Below are 16,542 nucleotides of genomic sequence, written 5' to 3'. Positions count from 1 at the left end.
CCCTTAGATTAAGCTGCGAATCGGCCTCCTCAGAGACCTCAGTTAAATCCACTATCATGTTGAGTCCTGCATCGACAGTTTCTTGAGCACCCTCAGAATCGAGTGCTCCACTTTCCTCTGCTAACAATGGGGTTGCCCCCGTGATATAAACAGGGGTTTCTAACCCCGTAAGATTTCCTTCAGGTTGGGCTTCAGTGCCCACAGATTTTTCGGGAGTCCTTCCCGCATCAACATCTTCCTCAGTAAATTGGGCTTCATCGCCCCCAACTACGTCTAGGGTTTCCTTTTCTACATCCTTCTCAGAATTTAGGGCTTCTCCGCCCACTTGAACATCATCATCATCAACAACGGCATCCCTCTCAACAGACGCCTCCAGAACAGGGGTTTCCCCCTCAGCCCTACTAACAGTAATGGCGGTGTCTTCAACTACCGCAACAAGAGCATCTACCCCCCCAACAACACTCTCCACCAAATTCACAGCAGAAATATCAAGGTTTACTCCCTCTGAAACACCATCACCTCCAAACTTTAAAACAGGGGCTTCTTTCTGAGAATCAGAACCTAACCTGGGTTCACTTACGGCCAATAACGTCAGTCCCGCGGCCAGATCTGTCTCTACTTCGCGAATCTCCGTAATGGGTGATCCTGGAACGTCGGGCACTGCATCGTCCTCCGGCCTGGTGGCGGTTTCTGGGACTGTGTCCTGGGCAGAGGTGGTTTCTTCTGGAATAATGGTAGCAGCCTCCGGCGCGGTTTCTTGTACAGCAGTGGGTGGTGTCTCGACAACCTCCGGTTGTGTCACGGTGGTTGTTGGAACGGCTGGCATGGGTTGTCCCATTGCAAACATCGCGAACGCTTGCATCGCTTTATCGGCCCCTCCGAACTTCTGAAATAGTTCATTCATGAACTCCGCCGCACTCTTCTCGGCGGATCCAGAAGCGCTGCTAGTTCCTTGTTGGTTATCCATGGTATTCTGCAGAAAATTTTGAAAAGAGCTTGGGCGAAATTTTCAGATTAGGGTTAGAGAGAGATTGAAATTTGGGGTTTTTGATTTGGGAGAGAGAATATTTGGAGAGAGAATGAGTAATGAAAAAAATAAAAAGGCCAAAACCGATCATAGTGTAGGCATTGGAGAGGACAGTTCCTTTTGCAGGCGGGTGCAGGTGGTGACGCTAGCGACCGTACGCCTCCCCATAAAGTGCTCTTTGAAATCCGGACCGGTGCCAACTCCCTCCAAAACTCTTTTACCCCACAATTCCTTGCTCAAGTAAATTCCTTCTGCCAAAACACACTAAAAGAAAACATCAAACTAAAAACAAATATGAAACGCCGAACTCCCCGGGTCTAGGATATGACAGCATCAAAAACATTCCCGATGGGTCTGGTGTTTCGAAAATATTTTTGGAAGAATAAAATTTTTTATTTGTTTGGATTTTTCTTGATTTAAAGAAAGCAATTAAATATTTACAAAATTGTTGTAAAGTGTTCTCAAAATTTCCTGGATCAGGGTATAGTCAAACTTTTAATTACTAGACCCAGGAGATATTTTAAAAACACTTCCTTCCTAGACTGGTTAGGTGATATCAAAGAGTGCGCGTAGTGGCACTTCGTCCACTACACACAACTCTGAGCTATCCCTAAAGACCTTTATCCTATGTCCATTGACAAGAAAAGGTATGGAATTTAGTGCACTTCCCTGGATTTCAACTGCTCCGTTTGCTCGAAGTCCCATGATGATGTAAGGCCCAATCCATTTAGACTTTAACTTTCCAGGCATCAACTTGAGCTTGGATTGAAACAAAAGGACTTTCTGTCCTACCCTGAGTTCCTTGACCCGGAGATTTTTATCATGCCAAAGCTTAGTTTTTTCCTTATACCACATGGCAGATTCATAAGACTCAAGCCGTAACTCTTCCAGTTCCTGGAGCTGCATCTTCATCTCTTCTTCACAAGCCTGCGGATTCATGTTGATCTCTTTGATCGCCCAGTATGCTCTGTGTTCGATTCCCACGGGTAAGTGGCACATTTTTCCGAATACCAACCTATATGGTGACATACCAATAGGTGTCTTATAAACTGTCCTATAAGCCCATAATGCATCATCCAGTCTCTTACTCCAATCCTTCCTAGACGGGTTCACCGTTTTTTCGAGAATGGCCTTTATCTCCCTATTTGATATTTCTGCCTGGCCGTTGGACTGAGGATGATAAGGTGTAGACAACCTATGGTGGACTCCGTATTTCTTCATGAGAGCCTCTATTGTACGGTTCTTAAAATGGGTTCCTTGGTCTGAGATGACAGCCCTAGGGATCCCGTACCTGTTGAAAATGTTAGACCGCAGAAATTTGGCTACTTCCACAGCTTCGCAGGAGGTCGTAGCTTTTGCCTCTATCCATTTCGAAACGTAGTCCACCGCCACAAGTATGTATGTATTCCCATATGAAGATGGAAATGGACCCATAAAGTCCATACCCCAAACATCGAAAATCTCACAAACAATCACCGGAACTTGTGGCATTTCGTCCCTTCTAGAAATTCCTCCAATCTGCTGACACCTTTCGCAATTCTGGCAGAATTCGAATGCATCCTTATGTAATGTAGGCCAGTAGAAACCACTGTCTAGAACCTTCCTTGCAGTCTTCCTAGGTCCAAAGTGACCCCCACAAGCTAAAGCATGGCAATGATTAAGCACATCCCTTTGCTCCCACTCCGGAATGCATCTCCTAATTACCTGGTCAGCTCCCATTTTCCACAAATACGGATCGTCCCAAAAGTAGTATTTGGCTTCACTTTTTAATTTCATCTTCTGGGCCTGGGAAATTTCGTCGGAACTGGGCACTTCTCTAGTGACCAAGTAATTTGCTAGATCAGCGAACCATGGCTCTGCATTCGCCTGGCATTTCCTTTTTTCAGCATCTCCTGGACCTGTTGCTGCCATTACTTCTTCCCAATTGATAGGTCTAGGAGAATCGTTAAAATAATAAAGATGTTCTTCCGGGAACGCATCAGGTATTGCTTCATCCGTCTCACCTTGGTAAATGCGACTCAGGTGATCAGCCACCTTGTTCTCCGTCCCCTTCTTGTCTCTGACTTCCCAGTTAAACTCCTGTAACAGTAACACCCATCGGATCAACCTTGGCTTAGACTCCTTCTTTGCCAGTAAGTACTTTATCGCAGCGTGATCTGTGAAGACTATCACCCTCGACCCGAGCAGATATGGTCGAAATTTTTCAAAAGAGTACACGACTGCCAACATTTCCTTCTCCGTGGTGTCGTAATTTTTCTGGGCTTGATTTAGCGTTTTTGACGCATAGAAAATCACGTAACTTTTTCCATCAACTCTTTGACCTAGCACCGCCCCTACTGCATAGTCACTCGCATCGCACATGATTTCAAACGGCAAACCCCAATCAGGTGCTCTGATGATGGGGGCAGATACTAATCTGTCCTTCAGCAGCTGAAAAGCCTTAATGCACCCCTCATTAAAAACAAACTCAACATCGTTATGCAACAGATGAGTGAGTGGCTGAGCAATTTTGGCAAAATCCTTTATAAATCTCCTGTAGAATCCTGCGTGACCTAGGAATCCCCTCACTTCCTTTTGATTTGTCGGGTGGGGCAGTTTTGATATCACGTCCACTTTTGCTTGGTCCACCTGTATGCCCCTTTCCGATACTACATGCCCCAGGACAATTCCTTCAGGGACCATGAAGTGGCATTTCTCGAAATTCAAAACCAAGTGCTTCTCTTGACATCTTCTCAGCACTACATCCAAGCTCGCCAGACATGAATCAAATGAATCCCCGTATACAGTGAAGTCGTCCATAAAGATCTCGATGCAATCTTCCAGCAGGTCTGAGAAAATACTCATCATACATCGTTGAAAAGTGCCTGGTGCATTGCAAAGGCCAAACGACATTCTCCGATATGCATACGTTCCAAACGGACACGTGAAAGTTGTCTTCTCCTGGTCCTCGGGGTCCACGTAAATTTGGAAATACCCACTATATCCGTCCAAGAAACAGAAATATTGCTTGCCTGCTAATCTCTCCAGCATCTGGTCAATGAACGGAAGGGGAAAATGGTCTTTCTTGGTTGCCTCATTCAATTTTCTGTAGTCAATGCACATCCTCCAACCGGTGACTAGCCTGGTCGGTACCAACTCATTCTTGTCGTTCTTGACAACCTGGATTCCCGACTTTTTGGGTACCATGTGTACTGGGCTAACCCATTCACTGTCGGGTATGTAATAAATGATTCCTAGGGATAACAACTTCAATACCTCCTTCAATACCTCTTCCCTCATATTGGGATTCAATTTGCGTTGAGGGTCTCTGCAGGGTTTCGCTCCTTCATTTAATCGAATGTGATGCATGCACAGATCAGGGCTAATCCCTACCAAGTCAGAAAGTGTCCAACCAATAGCGTTCTTGTTCCTTCGGATGACTTTCAGCAGCTCCTCTTCCTGTTCCTTGATCAAGTTGCTGTTGATAATCACCGGAAAAGTCTCATTCGCCTCAAGGTAAGCATACTTTAGGCCTGGAGGAAGTGTTTTCAACTCCTTCTTGGGAACATCTTTTTCCTGGGGCAGGGGGTTCTTTTCTGCTGCTCCAGTCGTCATCCCCTTAGTCGATCCAGGAAGATCTTCCTTGCTTGCCCCATAAAGTGTCTCCCTCGATCTGGCTAGCTCGGGCTTGGTGCAAAATTCCAGAATTGCTTCTGCTAGCTCTTCATCTGACAACTTGCTCGTATTCATTGCTTGGCACCAACTGGCCACCTCCTTATCAACAGCATGACTCATCTCTGAGTTCTCAATCTGTCCCTGCATTAATTCAGTCTCGAGGTATTCCTGGACCAAGGGGTTAATGATATCTACAGAATGCATATTTTCAACATCAAGTGGCTTCTTCATTGCCTCATCTATGCTGAATGTATATTTATCCCCATTGTAATCGAGACAGATAGTACCATCAAAGACATCAATGATAGTCTTAGCAGTTCGTAGGAAAGGTCTCCCCAATAATACTCCGCCAGACTCTACAGACTCATTATCGCTCATCTTAATCACATGGAAGTCAGCCGGGTACAGGAAGTCGTGTACCTTGACTATTACGTTCTCGAGCACTCCTTCAGGGCAGATGCATGACCTGTCCGCCAATTGGATCACAACCTTCGTATCCACCATACCTACTCCCACTAACCTCTTGTATATGGACAGGGGTAACACATTTATGGATGCTCCCAAGTCACACATAGCATGCTCAATTTTTACATCGCCGATGGAAATAGGCAAGGTGAACATACCTGGGTCATTGCATTTCGAAGGCATCCTCCGCTTCTGAATTACCGCGGACACATTCTCGCCTATCAAGATTTTTCCACTAGGTCTAGCCTTCCCAGCTATAAACTCTTTGATGAACTTGCTGAAAACTAGCATTTTCAAAGCCTGTAAGAAGGGTAGATTTATCTCCAGTTTCCCGAAAATATCCATAAGATCCACTGGCTCATCCTTCTTTTTCTTTGCCTCTCCTCGATTTGGGAAAGGTTTTGGTCGTTTCCCGGTTCCGGAACATTCACCTGCTGAAGATTCATCGACTCCTTTTTTCTCTACCAATTTCGGTTCTGGATCTAGGAAAAATGGTTCGATTGTCCTGGGCAGCCGTTTCTCTAAATCTCCTGCCTGAAGTTCATCTCTAACTGCAGGGTTGCTTTCAACCGAGTTTCTTGATTCAGTGGTTTTTTCCTCTGTTTCCTTATCCTTAATGGGGGTCGTGACCTCCCTGTACCTCATGACCGGCCCTTCGTACTCCTTCCCAGATCTCAGCGTGATCTGGCTAATATTGGCTTTGTCAGGTGGTCTTACCGATGCAGGAATCTTGCCCTCGTTTCCCCGCATATCACTCAAGGAAGTAGCTATTTGAGACAACTGTTTGGCCAACATATCCATTGCCGCCTTCTGTTCTTGCTGCGCATCCTGAAGCTTGTGGACCACATCATTGTTCGACTGTAAATTGTTCTGAATGTGCTGCTGGGAACTAACGAGGTCGTGAACCATCTCATCAAGGTTCCTTGGTCTAGAGCTTGGCTGACTAGGGCCTGGCCCTATATTTTGGTTTGTTCCACTTCCTTGGCCTGGGCGAATGTGCCCTTGACCTCCTGGATTGTTGTTGAAATTGCTTCCTTGACCTGGGTAAGGTGCTTGGAAATTCCTTTGATGTGGTGGTACATAAGAATTCCCTTGATAATTTTGATTCTTGTTTCCCCAGGTCGAGTGATCTCCTTGATTACGGTTGTTCCAATTTCCTTGCCCCTCATGATTTCTCCAGTTACCCTGCCTCTCGGGCTGCGGTGCGGACTGTATACTCAGTTGGGGTGCTGGCTGGCTTTGCTCGTTTTCAGACCATCTAAAGTTCGGGTGATTCCTCCAGGGTGCATCTCTTTGTCTTCCTTGGTTCCAACTTCCATCAGGATTCCAACTTCCCATCGCGTTCGCCTGGGCCTGGTAATCACCTTCCTGAGGTCCGTAATATTGCTGGAGTTGATTATCTACTGGACCTAACAACTTAGCAGTTTCCCTTGGTGCGGTTGTATTAGTTTTTTCGATAGCATTCAGCAAGGCTTTCTCCAGCCTATCAATCCTTGCTTCAACTTTGTCATCCTCCTGCTCCCTCAATGCATTCACAGAGCCTTTTCTCACAGCATTCCTCGTACTGTCATACGTCTTCTTGGCGTCGATTAATCTTCCCAAAATCTCTCTTGCCTCACTTCCTCTCTTTCTTGTAAAATTCCCCCCGCTCGAGGAGTTCATCAAATCCTTAGACTCGGGAGTTGCCCCTTCATAAAACAGAGAGTAGGTCTCTGCCTCTATCATCCGATGATTCGGGCATGCGTCCAGCAATCCCTTGAACCTTGACCAGTATTGGCTCAATGACTCATCGTAATCCTGCTTGCATTCCACTATCTCCTTCTTCAGAGCGTTCGTCTTGTTGGATGGAAAGAAGTAATCTAGGAACTCCAATTTAAAGTCCCTCCACGTGCGGATAGAATCCGGGGGTAATCTCAACAACCATGTATTTGCCTCCCCCTTTAGAGTGAAAGGAATCGCGCGCAAGCGATAGTCCTCCTCTGTCGCATCATTAGGCCTCCTTTGAATGCCACATAACTTGCTAAACTCGTTCAAAAACTCGTACGGGCATTCACTCCTTCGCCCAGAAAATGTTGGCAAGACACCTAACACATTCGTTTTGATCTCAATAGATCTCTGACGTGGGTTCATCACTATTGCGTGTGCTGGTTCTCCATCGAGATGAGCCGTTAGTGACCCTATTTCTGGATCTGGGTCCGCTACGTGTGCCATCTCAACTTCCTCTTCCTCCCCTGTTTCTGACTCTGTTTCCGATTCTGGTGGGGACTCCGGATCTGTTCGTCCTGAAGATTCCCAAGATTCGTCACTCAAAAACTCAGTCGGGAACGGATCTCCCGTCGTGAACCCTGATCTGGTAGTCACAGTGGAGGCTGTATCCTTGATCTTCCAAACGAACTGACCGTATTTCCAACCAGACGAGTTACTCCGGTGGAAGCTCCTGCTCATGTACTACAAAGAAAACGGAAAGAAAAAGTAAATTAAAATTATTCACACCAAAAACTCTAGGCACTAACACAAAGTACGCCATCCATCCCCGGCAACGGCGCCATTTGAAACGAGGATTTTCTTCTTTTATCGAGTGTGCACAGAAATAGATCACTGCAAGCGCTTGGTCAAGACACCACGCTCCTTAAATCCACTAGAGCACAAGGTCTAGGAACTTAAGAGAACATAAAGTGCTTGGTCGTTGGACACACATCGACTCCCCTTCAAAAAAATATAAATCCCTCAACCCGAATACTATGAATTAGTATAGGGAAGTGGGGTCGATCCCACAGAGATGGACTCGCAAAGTAGTGCTCAGAGACTTTGGACAGACAAATGGTTGCTGCCACGCAACAAAAGGGTTGAGAATTTTAAACTAACTCTAGACCTAGGCAGAAAATGTAAATGCTAGACCTAGGACATGTTAAACTTGTAAATTCAGACTTCGACAACAAGAAACATAACCACTTCCTAGACAGTGTAAACAACTACCTAATCTAGCTAAACAGAATATGACTGAAAGTGGGGACCATAATTCCAAAAATGGCAAGTACGGAAAGAACTGCAGATTAACAAACTCTAACGCTAGCTCGCAGCAAAATGCATCCTCTCAACCAAATTAAACTTGCAGATGAACAAACAGAGCAAAAAGCGAGATTCGAACAGAATATAGAGATTTGGTCGTCGTTATCTTGCTGCAACTCGGAAACACATCAGATCTGCGTACACTAGACGGAATGAAAGAAAAAACACGTAAACTAAGCATGAAAATCAGATCGAAACTACTCAGATTCACGTCAGAATGCTTGATCCACTCCGGATCCAAGACATCCGAACCCAACAACCAACAAATCCAGCAAATCCAACCAAAATTCCTCCACAATCCAACTCCAATCTCCCAGATCTGACCATTAACCTGCAATAACTCAGTAAACAGCTGCGAAACGCATCCAACTCAGACAAATTAAAACTCCAAAATCTCAATAAGCGAAACGATCAAACCAGAAATCAACACAATCGCCATAACGGAAAATCAAACTTGCATTTAAACCAGAAACTATTCGGTGAAAACAGCGAACCGAGCTTCGAACAACGAAGCTCGGCAGAGTAAGCAAAATGCGGAAAGCGGAAAATAAATTGTTTCTTCGCTCCTAACAAGAGCGGTGTTACACCATATCGGAAGCTAAGATGAAACCCGAACGTGCGAACTGAGATCTCCTCAAAACTAGTATCAAGTGTGTGTGTGGGAAAGTGAACTAAGCAACAGGCTGTGGTGAGGTCTCCCCCGGGAAGATCCCTCCAGCTTGCATGCTTCTGCCTTTTATAGATGCGGACATAGCCCTTGAGTCTTCGTAGAAATCTCTATTCTACCCTTCAACTCTGGAGCTTCCTCCGTCGAGCAATTCTCTTCATAATCGTTCACTAAATTGCCAGGTCCTCGACCTTGTGATTTTTTGGTCTTCTTTCCTGGACCTGGCGAATTCCTTCACACACCTGGCTTAAAACGTGCGTTAGTCCTAGTAAAATCACGAATTAAATCCCTAGACCCATGCATGAAATTAGCCTTATCAGTATTATAGATACGAGTTTGTATTTGATCACATCTCTCTCTCTATATATATATAGAGGTGTAGGGGAGTGTTATTCTCCTATTCATCCCTTAGATCATTTATTCTTCTTAATATGGGCCGTTAGATCTCATTCATCAACGGTCCAGATGATCTGCATTATTACACTATAATGGTGCATTATTAGTCGGTGTGCATCATTCAACTGAAAATCAACATTATTACACTATAATGGTGCATTATTAGTCGGTGTGCATTATTCAACTGAAAATCTGCATTATTAAATGACACGTGGCACCAATCTAACCGTCAGATGACAAAATCGTGGGGCTGAGATTAAAAAGAACAAAGAACAAAAGATACAAAAACGAAATGAATACATCCATATATATATATATAGGATAGTGATCAAGATATAACTAATCTTAAAGGTATAACTAGAGAACAAATCTCAGCCACACATCTTAATGGAACAAATATTGATTATTTTAATAATATAAAATATGCAAAGGGTACTTTTGGAAATTACATTATCAAATTTAAATCAAATTATGCAGCCCTATCAGCAACGAGCAGGAGAAGTGCGACAAGGCCCAGGCCGCCAGCTCCTCCGCCGACCTCCTCGGCGCTGCCTCCGAGTACGGAAAGCTCGACTCCACCCAGGGCGTCGGCAAGTACGTCGACCAAGCTGAGGGCTACCCCCAAATCCACCCCGCCACCGCCGCTGAGGACAAACCCGCGGCCGAGACCGAAATTCCTTCGAGCGGCGACGTGAAGAAGGCGGAGGAGAGCTGCGAGGTTGGGGACTACGCGAAGAAGGCATGGGAGCTGCTCGGCGGAACCGGTGAGAAGAGCGGGGGGGAGGGTTTGTTGAAGGCTGCCGGCTAGATCAACCCAAATGTTATAAGGATATATAACATAAAATAATCTACAGATACAGTAAAGAAGAGAGATTAAGAGGAGAAGGGATGCTAGAGATTGCATGGTTGTTGGATTGTGTTGAAAGAGGTGATTTGAGTGAGATTGAAAGCAGTCATAGACATGGAATCCCTTTTATAGTAGTCGGCTGAGTCGGTTATCATGTTTGAATTTTTCAGTTTGAATATTTCCCCGGAGAAATTTATGTTGTTTCGGATATTTCAAGAGCAATTCTATTTACTGTTGCATTAGCATATATTGACTGTTGAAAGTCAGATCCCCTATGCCCATATCACAACGACGTGAAGAAGCCGGAGGAGAGCGGCGAGGATGGGGACTACGCGAAGAAGGCGTAGGAGCTGCTCGGCGGAACCAGTGAGAAGAGCGGGGCGGAGGGTTTGTTGAAGGCTGACGGCTAGATCAACCCACGTGTGATGCGCATTTACCTTAATCAAATGAGTACATTGTACACACATGTATTATTAATAACAATTAGCGAATAATTTTAGTAGAATTTAAATTGATTTATTTGCTTGAAATAAAGTTACATCTCTACTCATTCTATTTTTACAAAAAATGATTATGTCATGTTTAATATAGCTAATTGTCACAAATATGGTACGCAATCCTAATTTAAGTTGGCTGATATTATCCACAATCATAGTTATTTTCTCCCAAAAAATCCCAAATATAACGGATTAGTTACACATCACTGTTATTGTGATTTTACTTCACTCTTGTTTACAAAGTACATCACTCTTATTGTGATTTTACTTCACTCTTTTTACAAAACACATCACTCTTATTCTCATTTTACTTCACTCTTGTTTACAAAACACATCACTCTTATTCGCATTTTACTTCACTCTTATTCTGATTTTACTTCACTCTTGTTTACAAAACACATCACTCTTATTCTGATTTTACTTCACTCTTGTTTACAAAACACATCACTCTTATTCTGATTTTACTTCACTCTTGTTTACAAAACACGTCACTCTTATTCTGATTTTACTTCACTCTTGTTTACGAAACACATCACTCTTATTATGATTTTACTTCACTCTTGTTTACAAAACACATCACTCTTAGCTTGATTTCACTTCACTCTTGTTTATGAAACACATCACTCTTAGCTTGATTTTACTTCACTCTTGTTTACAAAACACATCACTCTTAGCATGATTTTACTTCACTCTTGTTTACAAAACACATCACTCTTATTATGATTTTACTTCACTCTTGTTTACAAAACACATCACTCTTGTTTACAAAACACATCGCTCTTAGCTTGATTTTACTTCACTCTTGTTTACAAAACACATCACTCTTAGCATGATTTTACTTCACTCTTGTTTACAAAACACATCAATCTTATTATGATTTTACTTCACTCTTGTTTACAAAACACATCACTCTTGTTTACAAAACACATCACTTTTAGCATGATTTTACTTCACTCTTGTTTACAAAACACATCACTATTAGTATGATTTTACTTCACTATTGTTTACTAACCAACTAATTTTTCACTGAAACGAAATAGATCAGAATTTAATTAAAGTTCACTATTTTTCAAGTTTTTGCCTTATTGTTCATTCCATGGTAACAATTACTATAATTAATTGTGTGAATTTGTTTTGGTAGTCGTTTTTGTATGGTTGAAATTATCTGTTTTGGATTTTGTCGATTTCGGTGTAAGGTTATTTGTAGGTAATCTGTGTTTCATTATTTTCAGAATATTTGGGTAGTTTATGATATACATCTCCCTAATAGTCCAATCCAATGTAACCACACTCCATTACCAAACTCTTCTCTCCTTCTTCACTGCAAAACAACATCACCATGGATCCAAACTCACACAAACCTCTCCACATCTACTTTCTTCCGATGATGGCCCCCGGCCACATGATCCCCGCCGTACACATCGCCCAGGGATTCACCCGCCGCGGTGCCAAATCCACCATCATCACCACGCCCTCAAACGCATCCAAATTCTCCGAGACCATCGAAGCCGACCGCAGAAACGGGTTTGACTTCTCCATCTCCCTCGTCAATTTCCCCTGCCGCGAAGCCGGTCTCCCCGATGGCTGCGAGGATCTCTCCTCCACCACCACTCTCGAGATGTTCCACAACTTCATCCATGCCCTCGACCTCCTCCGCCGCCCGGTCGAGGACATCCTACAGCAAGGTGACCCCGACTGCATTCTTCTCCGACGCCGATCATGACAGCTGCGATCGGCATCTCAAGGATCATTCTGCTCCTATTTCCAAATTTTGTAAATGACTATTTTGCCCCCACCTTATTATAGTGAACCAATTCAGCCCTTAATTTTCTTGATCATATGTTGAATGTCAGCCCTTAATTTTCTTGATCATATGTTGAATGTCAGCCCTTGATTTTCTTTGATCTAGTGGCTATGATTTGTTCTCTAGTTATTTGGTTAAGGGGTGTTTGTCATAGATCACTACCATATATATATATATGTGTAATGATAAAATACAAACTCTAAATACTGTACAAACTCCAAACTATGATCTGGACCGTTGAAAATTGTCAACAGATGATAAAATTACATCAACACAAAATGTCAACACAATGTCAACGGTTGATGCTGTGTTGACATTGTGTTGACATTTTTTGTTGATGTAATTTTATCATCTGTTGACATTTTTCAACGGTCCAAATCATAGTTTGAAATTTATACAGTATTTAGACTTTGCATTTGATTACATTCCATATATATATATTTTTTATATTTATATTTATTTATTTATTTATTTATATCTTAATATTTTTGCCCCTCCTATTATAATTTTCTGACTCTGTACCTATCTCAAAGGTAAGAATTTGAAATGTAATAACAACTGCTCAAATAAAATGAACACAAGCAATGATAATTGCGAGGTTAATGACTGCGCAAACTGTGATAAGGCCACACAAATATCATTATAATCTGAAACATGATGGTCGTCAGATTTTTAGAAATGCAATTCGTACATGATTAAATTTATTAATGAAAACAAAATTAAACCTAAACGTAACCTTTGTCATCATAGTTTCCATATGCGTAATAATCCTCCGCAAAATTCTTGAAAGGTCATCCACATATTGTTTCCACAATCGGTCAACTTTTTTTGCCCTAACTAAATAAAATAATAGAGTATATTAAAAATATTTACGAGATTTGGTTTTAGAATTGTGACTTTTTTAAAATATGAGTATTTTGTTTATGGGAAATATTTATATATGAAAAAATTAAAGAGATCTGATTAAGATTTTATTTCTTTATTTTTTATTTATATATACAATAATATATAGTGCATAAAAAATATCATCAAGTCAAACCCAAATATGATATGGAAATAAATATCATACGAATCATCAAATTACAATATTATATGGTCTTTAAGAATAAAGAAATAAAAATATCATACAAATCAATAAAATTTCATTTTAAAAATCTGCTAATTATTTAAAAAAATATATTTTGATTGATTATTTATTTGTCCACATTAAATTTCATTGTTGAAAATTTGAAATCTCTAATTACAGATAGTTAGAATTATGGAAACAATATTGTGCGATTTCAGATCAATATGGAGTAGAAGTTATGGATTGATTATATACTCGTTGATTTACTTGATTTGGTGTTGTGATATCACTGCCCAATGTTGCTTTTCCATACCAACGGTGCTTTCGACGTTTTCTAATGACATAGATCATGTATTTCTTCTATCTCATAAAATTCGTCATTTATTTCTATCGTTCATCTTAAAAAATTTGTGACTTTTAAGTTTTACTATTTTTATAATGGACCTCATATAAAAAGTAAACTCAAATTCAACTAACTTTTTTAAAATTATTACGCGAGTTTCAATTTTTTATTTTATCAAAATTTCAATTTTATTATTTTACAGTTAAATTTAATTTGAAATATAGTATTTTAAAAATATCTCGTTTATGTTTAATATATACAATTATGACATTTGAATCTATTAAATAGTTAAAATGAATAAGATTTTTGAAGTTTTTGAAAAATGTTATAGCTAATGAGGTAGCAACATGTTGAAAAGAAGATGGAGCATCACAAAAGTGGAAGTCCTTAGATCATTCATAGCCACATTTCTTAAATTGTTCATTTCATTCACTATTGATCTACATGAATTCTAAACGTTTTAGAAACTATATACTTGATTTGATTTAGCATTATTTTATTTCAGCCTGCTTAGTCTATATTTCTATTAATTAATTGTTTGTCCATTTCATTAAGTTTTCATAATTATGAATGCAAAGTGCAAAATATTGAGTCGAAGCTGCAAACAGGATTATGCTAGAACCATTCAAAGGAACATAGTTCTGAATGGTTCTGCTGGAACCATTCGAAGGAACGTGAGCAAGTCCGTCGGAAATACACTGAGATTCCAGAGACATGTAAGTAGACTGCCAAAAGTGAGCGCCGATTTTGAGAGAGAGGTTAAGCTTTAATTTTTCTTGTTTCATTCTATTTCCTAATATAAAGAGTTGTGTGGATCTAGGTTAGTGACTTGAGACACTTAGATATGTGCTTATTAAATTCATTAACTCATAATTTATTACTATATCCAGTGTTATTTTGTGTCACACTATAAAATAATATTAATTTTCTCTCCAATCCCAAAATCCCAAAATTAAGAGTAATATGTGATGTCATTTTGATTTTTAATATTTCTCATGTCTAAGATGTCATATCCATTAATTAATTCTTAGTCTGCTATTAAACTGCGAATTATATTAGTAATATTAATCCCAAATAGGTTTTTAATTAAGAACCTTATTTATTACTACTATTTACTAAATAAATTCCTTTTTCAAACACTTAATGGAGTTGTTATCAAACCACACTGACACACAATTCAATGTAATAACAAAACTACCATCATCTAGTAATTAATTACTACTCCTTTCGTCCCTCTGTAGCTGAGTCGTATTCCTTTTTGGGTTGTCTCACAGTAGCTGAGTCATTTCCTTTTTTGGCAAAAAGTACTTTACTCTCCCTTCATCTCTCTACCTTTTTCTTTTCTACTTTATTCTCCTTTTACTTAGCTCATTTAAAATATTTTTTCTTAAATCCCGTGCCGAAAAGAAATGTCTCTACTACAGAGGGACAAAGAGAGTACTATTGATACGATCATTGAAGCCGTGCATTGAGGATTTTACCTACAACTGGATTCAACCAGTGACCAACCTATCAAGATGACGTCCAAATGCTCTGAAAATGTCACCAATGTATTTGGCTTCGAAAGAGTTTCGCGTGGGTACCTTGCACGCCGGTGGAGAGAGTTATGGCCAATTTACTAAAGCCACGCAGAAGAGAGGGCGAGTCCAGAGAAAACGCGCGGCCGGGCGAAATGAGGCATGGAAAACGCCCGGACGGGCGTTTTGCACGTTTTTGCACATTTGGGCAGAAAGTTTGCCTGGGCGGGCATTTTGCGCCGAACAATTCGCCCGACCAAGCGAATCACGCGGACTTAGATTTTGTGGGCCATTTCCTTGAATTTTGGGCTTAAACAATAAATAGCACATTTTCCATTTTATTCCTTAATTGATGATTGAATTAGAAGTTTGAGAGATTGTTTCCCCTTTAAGGGTTGTATCCAATTCCTAGTTTTCTAGGTTGCTTTCCCTATCAATTACTAGTTCAAGTATGAAATTTCCATCAATTGCTAGTTCAAGCATGAATCAAGTAGAGATATACTTTGAGGCTTGTGGATTCCTTGAAGGTTTAGCCATGTATACTTGTTAGTATGGTGTGAGAGTGCCTTTTGCTTATTCCATCAATGACATTTATCTTTCTTTCCATATTCTCCATTCCTTATCTTCCATCATTTTAGCTTAGATTCAATATTTGTCGTTGAATCTATTTTTATCTTTGTTTGCTTTGGGAAATTGAAAATTGCATTAAAAAAGTAAGATCAAACATCAATTTGAGTTTTCCTTGGGAAATGCATCTCACAATACTTGGATCCTTAACAACTATCCAATATATCAGGTGTATTGGATTGTGAAACACACATCTTTGATAGATCAAAGTACGTATGATTAACTGTCGTATGTCCAATGTTGTATACAAAGATTAATAAATACTAAAATGGCATCTTTAAGTAGATGACAATAAAAATTTATCTTAATTTAAATTATGTTTAGTGTTGTACCACACTAAATGTTAGTTCTTTTACATAAGAAACACTTCCATATTAACACTACCACCTTTCGCCAAATAATATATCCCTTTCTGTAGGAGAACTGCACGTCTCCACCAATGGCGACAATTGCAAGTGGCAAACCACAATACTCATAGGCTATATATGTCTTCCATGTTTTACTAATACATCAAGGCAAGAGTAATTCTCCGAACCACCTACGGCCCTCCTCTACAACAATAT

The sequence above is a fragment of the Salvia splendens genome, chromosome 12 (assembly GCF_004379255.2).
Source record: "Salvia splendens isolate huo1 chromosome 12, SspV2, whole genome shotgun sequence".
NCBI lineage: Eukaryota > Viridiplantae > Streptophyta > Magnoliopsida > Lamiales > Lamiaceae > Salvia > Salvia splendens.
This window is presented reverse-complemented; position numbering follows the sequence as displayed.